Source organism: Nothobranchius furzeri, chromosome 9, assembly GCF_043380555.1.
Source record: "Nothobranchius furzeri strain GRZ-AD chromosome 9, NfurGRZ-RIMD1, whole genome shotgun sequence".
NCBI lineage: Eukaryota > Metazoa > Chordata > Actinopteri > Cyprinodontiformes > Nothobranchiidae > Nothobranchius > Nothobranchius furzeri.
Window position 1 is genome coordinate 57676956 of NC_091749.1, and position 9645 is coordinate 57686600.

Genomic DNA, 9645 nt, shown 5'->3' on the forward strand with positions numbered 1-9645 from the left:
TAACATATTCATTACTGGTTTCATGGAATTAATTATTGCAGTTTATGTTAATAAGTTAGCTAATTTTTCAGGAATCTGTGGAACATCAGAGACTTTGTGTCACGAACTCCTCCTCCTCCTAACCACCCCTTACAGACCTGACTGGCGGAGCACTACATTACCCAGCATTCCCATCACCGGCGTGGGTGGAGGACGTCATCATGCCGACTCTACTTACGGAAGTGCCGCCGCTGAGTTATCACTCAGTCATCGTCCATGCCAGACATTGACCCGAGTTCTCAAGCTCACCAGCCCTCAAACCAAGAAAGAGACATTTCCTCGCTGCCTGCTACCAGTAAGTCAGCTTCCTTGTTCAGTCGGAACCGCCGCTCAGCCTCAGCTCCTGCCGAGCGCTGCATTGCCGTTCCCAGATTAAAGCCGCGTGTTCTGTTTAACCCACCGCCAGCCACTCCGCGTCTGGGTCACACAGCCACGCTACAATTAACCTCCGTCAAACATCAGCTCAGCCAATTAGACCTGACAGGATAACTGAGTCTAAGGTTGACCCAGCGGAGTTCGCTCATCTACGTGCAGAAGTAGCTCAACTGCGCACCCTCGCCGATCGACAGACGGCAGAAATAACCCAGCTTCGTGCCGTAGTAGATCGCCAGGCATCCAAGCTCGAGTCTCTCACCGATCTAACCGTCCAGCTCTCTGCAGCCCTCCAACGACAAGCTTCGGCCGCCAGTGACAACATGGAGCCTCGCCTCAGTCTCCCAGACAGTGGGATATGATAATGACCCGCACTTGTATAGCGCCTCTCAGAGTAAGGACTCCAAAGCGCTTTACACTACAGTGTATCATTCATCCATTCACACACACATTCATAGACTGGTGGGGATGAGCTACGATGTAGCCACAGCTGCCCTGGGGCGCACTGACAGAGGCGATGGGACCAGGGGATCTCCAGAAGTCATGTTGGCCACCCTGGCCATGACATTCGAATGCCAGCCGGCACGCTACCCCACGTCCTGCTCTCGCATCGCCCTGCTGACCTCCCTACTGATGGGTCGGGCCGGTGAATGGGCCTTCTACAACCAGAAGTCTCCTGTCTGCAACAGTTATGAGACTTTCGTGAAGGAGATGACGAAGGCATTTGTTCATACCAGCAGCGAGGTCGCGGATGAGACCCAACTGCTCCAGCTCCGCCAGTGCCCACAGACGGTGGCCAACTACACCTCCCGCTTCCGGACCACGGCGGCTCGATTGACTTGGGATGACGCCGCCCTTAAGGCCGTTTACCTTGAGGGTTTGTCCCCCCGTACCTGTGAGGGCATGATCGGGCATGAGGCCCCAACCTCCCTGGAACTGGCAGTGGACCTGGCTCTCCAACTTGACCACTGTATCCTTAACTGACCTAGCTCCATGTAGGCTTCCGGCCACACCTACACCCCGAGGAATAGGCGCACCGTTACCAGGAAGGAAAATGCGCCTATTGTGGGGATTTGGGTCACCATCGTGCCACGTGCCCGAGACGACCGGGAAACGATCCTTCCGGGTCGGAGTAGGGGCTGTCCCGCTCGGAGTCTCCACACTTCCAGTCTCACATCGCACCACCCTCCTGGTTTCCCTCCACCTGGACCAAGGTCAGGTCCCGCTGGAAGCCCTTTTGGACACAGGCGCCGCAAAATGTTTCATTGACCAGGAACTGGCCACCCGGCTCAGGATACCCCTTACAACCCTAGACCGACCCATTCCTGTCACCTCAGTGGACGGCCGTCCGCTCCTGCCATATCCTCTCACCCACCGAACCCTGGACCTACGCATGACCATTGATCAGCACAGGGAGTCTCTGCACTTCCTGGTCATTTAGGCCCCGGCTACACCCCTCATCCTGGGTCACTCCTGGTTCTGCCGCCATGAGCCCCACATATCCTGGTCTACCAGTAAGGTTCTGGCTTGGGGCGCAGCCTGCCTTACCCACTGTAATTCCCCTGAACCCCAGACAAGATCAACTCCTCCCAAGGATGTGGATTTGACGCTCGTTCCTCCCCAATATCATGACCTCGCTCAAGTCTTTGCCAAAGAACCCACAACCAGATTACCCCCTCATCGGCCTTATGACCTGGAGATCAGGCTCCAGCCTGGAACCAGCCGGGGTCGTCTATTCTTACTCTCCCCGGCGGAGACCCGGGCGATGGACTCCTACATTAACGAGGCCCTCCAGAAGGGATTCATCCGCCACTCCACATCCCCCGACGCCGCAGGGTTTTTCTTTGTTAAGAAGAAAGAAGGGGATCTCCGATCATGCCCTCACAGATACGGGGGGACAAACCCTGTATTGACTACTTGGGGCTGAACAAAATAACCATCCGAGACTGTCACCCCCTTCCTCTCATGGGTACCGCCCTGGACGCCATCTCCCAAGCTGCTCTATTCACCAAACTAGACCTGTGCAGTGCCTATAACCTGATCTGCATCAAAGAAGGAGAAGAGTGGAAGACAGCTTTTATCACACCGACCGGCCACTGCGAGTATCTCGTGATGCCGTTTGGCCTCTGCAATAGCCCCGCGGTGTTCCAACGTTTCATCACCGATGTACTGAGAGACATGCTAGGCCACTGGGTCTTTGTATATCTGAACGACATACTCATCTACTCCCGCACTGCTGAGGAACACACCCAGCACGTTTGGGCCGTCTTGTCCCGCCTCCTGGACTACCACCTATACTGTAAACTGGAGAAGTGTGCTTTCCACCAGGAGTCCACCTCCTTCCTGGGGTTCACCATCTCCTCCCAGGGTCTAGTATGGATCCAAAGAAGGTCCAGGCAGTAGCACAGTGGCCGCTACCCACGACCCTGAAACAGGTGCAGAGCTTCCTGAGCTTTTCTAACTTCTACCGCAGGTTCATACTAGGGGTTGTATAAACTAGTCGACTAGTCGACTTCACGGCTCTGTGGTGACTTTTATGCCTGTCATCGACTAGTCGCTGTCACATGATAATGACTGACAAGATGCAGTCCTCGGAAAAGACAGCAGGTGATGAGCCCCTGCGCGTCGGGAGGCGGAGGCGACGCACTGTGCCAGAGCGTTGGTAATGACACCGGCCGTAAAACGGACATTTAACCAAACCGTGACCTTTTCCCTCTTGTAATTTTGCCTTCCCCTCACCCCATCCTAATCTTAACCAGTTTGTGCATGCAAAGCTCTGATCGTTGACGTGCTCCAGACATCTGCGTCCTGAGCACCGCCAAATCAGGTGTCACCACCTCAAAAACAAATTAAACACGCAATTGTTCATGTCGGCTCATTTCCTTTAATGTTTTCTGTCGGTTATTTGTGCCTGATGCATTTCGCTGCTGCAGATTGAGGCGCATCCTCCGGTGACGCACCCCCAAAATTCCACTATCTCCGCTCCGCTCCGGCACGAACTCCGCAGCAAAAACGGTCCCGTTGTAGTCGGCCGGCGAGCAGCGGCACTCCGCTGTTTTTGCGGTTGGTAGATCTTTTAGAACTGCAGTTCAAAGGTAACTCATAAGGTGAATATATATGAACCCAGGTAGCAGTTTTCTTTAGGACTGAGAGGAGATGCAGGAAGATAATAAACGGACAGGACAAAAAAATAGTCAAATAAAAACAAGTTTGTTTTTGTACCTCATGGTTGCAACAAACAGACACCATTGAAGGTAATCAGAAGTGAGGAACAGAAAATGAAATAATTATTTTAATGTTTAGAGCAGCAGGAAAGGCTGCAGGCGCATCAGTGAGTTTGCGGCTGCTGCGCAGGGGGAGGGGGGGAGAGGGCTGAAGTAGGATGCAGAAACTACCGTTGTTAAAAGAGATGTGTTAACTTAGAAAATGTGGGCGCAATTTTAATTGTCAAAAACTCCAGCGAACCTACCGAACCCCCCCCCCCCCCCCCCCCCCCATCACCACCACCACCACCACCCCGCCGCTTCAGTTGTATGATGCCATCAATGACTAGTCGAATTCGACTCGATTTTCATTACTTGACTGTCGACTTTAAAAAAATTAAGTCATGCAACCCCTAGTTCATACGCAACTTCAGTTCCCTCGCAGCACCTCTAACCTCCCTCACCAAAACGATCAACCAACCTTGACCATTTCTTCTCACCCAGGAGGCCACCCGAGCCTTTCACGATCTGGTTCGTCGCTTTGTGAGTGAGCCCATCCTCCTCCACCCGGATCTGACCCGGCCTTTCGTCGTGGAGGTGGACATGTCCGAGGTGGGAGCGGGAGCCGTTTTATCGCAACAGGGCCCGGACTCCAAACTCCTCCCCTGCGCGTACTTTTCCGGAAGTTCTCCCCTACACAGCAGAACTATGGAGTCGGTGACCGAGAGCTTCTGGCCATAAAATGGGCTCTGGAGGAGTGGAGGCAATGGCTCTTAGGAACAACTGACCCTTTATTCATTTGGACCGACCATCAAAACCTGATTCATCTTCAGACTGCCCACCAACTCAACCCTCGCCGGGCTCGGTGGGCCCTCTTTTTCGAGCCCTACAACTTCCACATTGCCTACCGACCCGGCTCCAAGAACCTCAAGACGGACGCCCTCTCTCGGCATTACACGCAAGATCCAAGCCCTCAAGATCCTTCGACCATCCTAACGGCCCAGCGGTTCTTGACCTCCCTCCAATGGCCTCTGAAGAACTCCATCCGGGCTGCCCTCCCTGCCGATCCGGCACCCCCAGAGACTCCTCCGAACCGCCTCTATGTTCCGGCCGTCTGCCGACGGGAGGCCCTGATGTGGGGGCATTGTTCACAGCTCGCTGGACATCAGGGTCAAGCTCGCACCCTCCAGTTTCTCCGTCGGGCTCTATGGTGGCCTTCTATGAGGAGGGATGTTCAAAAGTTCTCTGCCGCATGTGACGTATGCGCCCGGTCCAAGTCATCCTCCCAACTGGGTGCCGGGGACTTGCACCCGCTCCCCGTGCCCAAGCTGCCGTGGTCCCACATCGGCCTGGATTTTATCACGGGACTGCCCGCCGTTGATCACCTGGACACTATCCTCACCATCACCGACCGGTTCTCAAAGGCCGTGCATCTAGTGGCCTTGGCCGGACTCCCCACTGCCAAAAGAACAGCCGAACTGCTGCTCGAACAGGTGATGCGGCTCCATGGTTTCCCCCAGGATGTGGTGTCCGACCAAGGACCCCAGTTTGTCTCGCGCTTCTGGAAGGCCTTCTGTCGTCTGGTCTGCGCTTCAACCAGTCTATCCTCCGGGTACCATCCACAGACTAATGGTCAGATGGAACGGGCGAACCAGCAGCTCTGACGTTACTTGCGCTGCTTCGTTTCGTCCCAACCTTCCACCTGGCCCCGCTACCTCCTGTGGGCGGAACTGTCCCATAACCTCTAGACCTCCTCTGCCACGGGTCTGTCTCCCTTCGAGACGTGTTATGGTTACCAGCCCCCTCTGTTCGGTCACCAGGTGCCCGAGGTGGAGGTTCCTGCTGCTCAGACTGTGGTCTGCCGCTGTCGTCTCGCCTGGATCCGGGCCCGTGCAGCCATCAACCGGGCCAATACGGAATACGCCCGTCAACATCGCCGCCGCCACCGGCCAGGTCCCGTCTTCCAGCCTGGTGACCAGGTGTGGCTCTCCTCCGCTAATCTGAGGATGCCGGCGGGCTCCCGGAAGCTTGTTCCCTGCTTCCTGGGCCCCTTCCCAGTCCAGAGGGTCATCAACCCGGTCACTTACCGGCTGCACCTTCCGGCCACTCTTAGGATTCACCCGGTCTTCCATGTTTCCCAGCTCAAGCCGGTGGTCTCCTCTCCACCCCCCACCCCCCCGGTCCGGGTGCCTCCGCCCCACTACGTTGGCGGGGATCGTGTTTTCACTGTCCGCCGGATTCTGGATGCCCGCCGCCAGGGTCGTGGTTGGCAGTACCTGGTGGACTGGGCGGGTTACGGCCCTGAGGATCTCTCTTGGGAACCCGCCCGCTCGTTCCTGGACCCGGCCCTGTTGGATGAGTTCTGGGCCCGCCGTCCTGGGACTTCGGGGGCCGTCCCTCAGGCTGGGGGGGTCCTGTCACGAACTCCTCCTCCTCCTAACCACCCCTTACGGACCTGACTGGCGGAGCACTACATTACCCAGCATTTCCATCACCGACGTGGGTGGAGGACGTCATCACGCCGACTCTACTTACGGAAGTGCCGCCGCTGAGTTATCACTCAGTCATCGTCCATGCCAGACGTTGACCCGAGTTCTCAAGCTCACCAGCCCTCAAACCAAGAAAGAGACATTTCCTTGCTGCCTGCTACCAGTAAGTCAGCTTCCTTGTTCAGTCGGAACCGCCGCTCAGCCTCAGCTCCTGCCGAGTGCTGCGTCGCCATTCCCAGATTAAAGCCGCGTTTTCTGTTTAACAATAATGAGATAAATACATGCTTTTAATTATTTAATTTTTACATAAAATCTATATATTAGTCTAAAAGCTATTTATTTAGTTAGTTTGTTTTTCTTTCTTTTTAGATTGAAAACTACTGCTTTGCATTATAATGGAAGTGCTACACGGCCACATGCATCAACTGCAGCTGGTGAGCTAAGACACACCATAGTGTACACAAAGTACACTGCAGACATGGGAAGTAAGAAAATATCAATATGGCAATATATCGCTATATATTTTTCCAGGGATATTGTATCGATATTCTGAAACTGTGTCTGTAAAATATCGATATGGCAATATATCGTGATATTTTTCCTGAGATATTACATCCATTTTCAAAAGCAGTGTATCTAATTTTTGGAAGAATTTACATGCAAACACTTGTGTATTTTCTTTGTTTTTACTACAATTTTAATGTCATCCGCTAGTTGGCAACAGTGTGCATTGTGTTTTGTTTCCACCATTGAAATATAAATCTCGCTATTATGGTTCAGATAACTCATGTTGTACATGTTAAGTATCAGTTTGGACTGTTTATTGAATATTCCTACAATAAATTCAGTCAAAAATACACATCCCTACTGCAGACCAATCCCACCTCATGTATTTCATAGGCTGTATAATAAAACCACAGTGATGGTTATAAATATTTGTACTAACTGTAATCTTTTTCCATTGTTTCCAGTTGACAAGCATATGGACCTATTGTTTGAGTCTGTGGTGGTGGATGCTCTACCATATCAGGAGTCTGACTAAGTACCTGTGCCTGAACCTCTCTGTGTCTAGTTCAAAAGACCTGAAAGACCTGCTGTAAGCAGGCACAGGTTAAGATTTTAAAAGAACCCGTAAGGTGAGTAACACAACAGAATATAAATCTTTATTATTATTGTATGCTGTACAGCTAGAGTAAACTTGCATGCTCAGAAGCCACGTATGATCACATCGCCTACAAGTTGCCTGAAGTTGAACTTCAGGCAGCTGCGTGTGACTGTACTCCCGTGGAACAACTGCCTGTTGGAGGAGTCGTTGTGTTGCTGTCAGGAGTTTGGGTCGGAGTCCTGGATTTGTGTTCCCTTTAATCTCTTCTTTGGCCTTGCTAGTCACCATTGCAGAGCACCATGGAGAGGCTTACCTGAAAACTCTTCTCATGGAGCAGGCACATCCTCATACACCTGTGACCCCATCCTTGAATAAAAGCTGGTAGCTGGTCACTCATCAGTGTTTAACCCATATTTAGCCCATGACTCTGCTGTTTTTCAAACCTATGTTCTCATTTTCTATGCAGATCTATGGAAATTCTTTCCTTGAAGCTCCTGATCACACAACCATACTGGCAGTCGGCTTACCCACTACCTTCTGCTCACCCGCTTGCAACTCATGCTGTCATTCTCCCAGACTTCTGGTTGTTTCTCCATCTTTCTGCTGTCTCCCGTCTGCGCTACAACTTCAGACCGTAAGTACCTAAACTTTTCCTTTTGTAAGTCATTCTTTAGTCATTACTAACACTTAATTTTACCTCAGGGCCTCCTGATCTTTAAACACTAAAACCTGTGGCTCTATCTCTGTGGCTTTTCTCAGTCTCTGTAAGCTACCTGCACAGTCTAAGAAAAACCTGACCGTTGCCTCTTACTAACCTCTGCTCTTCCTCGCAGAAGCTTCTGGTTCCTGATCTCCAGCAGTTACCTCTTCAGTCATCCGTCAAACATTTTAATAAACTGTTTTTAGCTCATTTGTCTCCTGAGTTTCTCTGCATGAAGGTCAGGTTATTGCAAAAATCATGACATTAGCAATTATTTTGCACCACTCTGTTAAACAGCTGATATTAATTTCAAGTGTAATGACACTCGCTCCACCTTTGGGCAACATCTGATTCAGTTTTGTGTAAATAATAACTTGGTTTTAACTAGCAAAGAGAGACTGCCAGCAGACAGCCACACGTATGTCAGTGAGGCATGGCACTCAACTTCCTGGCTTGATCACTGTATATGCACTGAGGATGCACATGAATGCATATCCAGGGTGGAAATCTTATACTCCCTGGCAACAACTGATCACATCCCTGTTTCCTTAGTGGTAAACTGTGAATCTTTGCCTGTGCTGCTCCAACACCAGAGCCCCTCACACACAGAGAAGCTTACTTGGGCTAAAGTGTCAGTCGAGGATATTAGGAAATATTCATTACTGTCAGATTGTAGTCTGAGATCTGTTAGTGTCCACAAAGAAACGTTACAGTGTAGAGATGTTAACTGTGAACATATGGAGCACAGGCTGCACTTATGCACTTTGTATCAAAATATTGTGGACAGCTTGATTATTGCCAGCGAGTTCCTCTGCCAAAAAGGAGCAACAAAATTTAAACCGCTTCCAGGATGGAGTGAGCATGCTTATGCGTTACATGCTGAGTCCAGAGCAGCCTATAAAGTCTGGGCAGCTGCTGGTAAACCAAAATCCGGTTCAATATTGGAGTCTAAGAAAGCCGCGAACGTTAAGTTCAAGAATGCTGTTCGCTATATTAAAAGAAATGAGCAAACAATGCGGGCAAACTCCTTAGCGAACAAACTAAAGAATAATGATGTTTCAGAGTTCTGGAAGGAGTTAAAACGCTCCTGTATCAGTAAGCAGCTGCTACCCGCATCTATAAATGGGGTATCAGGAGACAAGAACATTGTTGAAGCCTGGAGGAATCACTTTAGCAGGATTTTTAACTGTGTAAATAGTGAAAGGTTCAATCTTGGCAACATTAACTACAATCATGGTATGATTGTCAGAGCTGATGAAGTCCGTCTCGCTATAGAGAAAATGTCTTTAAACAAAGCTTGCGGCCCGGATCAACTATCAGCAGAGCACATGAAGTATGCTAGCTGTAGAGCTCAGGTGTTACTTTCATTGTGCTTTACCGGCTTTTTGAAGCATGGAATCTTGCCTGACCATATGTTATCTGTTCTCTTAGTCCCTATAGTCAAAGAGAAAACTGGAAAAATCTCCTGTATTGATAACTACAGGCCAATTTCTATGGCTAGTGTGTTGTCCAAGGTGTTTGAGCATATTTTGCTGGAAAGACTGCAAAATTTTATAACTACGACAGAGAATCAGTTTGGTTTTAAAGGTAAACTTAGTACTGACTTGTGTATCTATGCTTTAAAAGAAACTGTAAGCAAATACATGAGGCATAATACTTCTGTTTTTATGTGTTTTTTAGACGCCTCTAAGGCCTTTGACAGAGTCAATCATCAGAAATTATTCATCAAGCTACAAA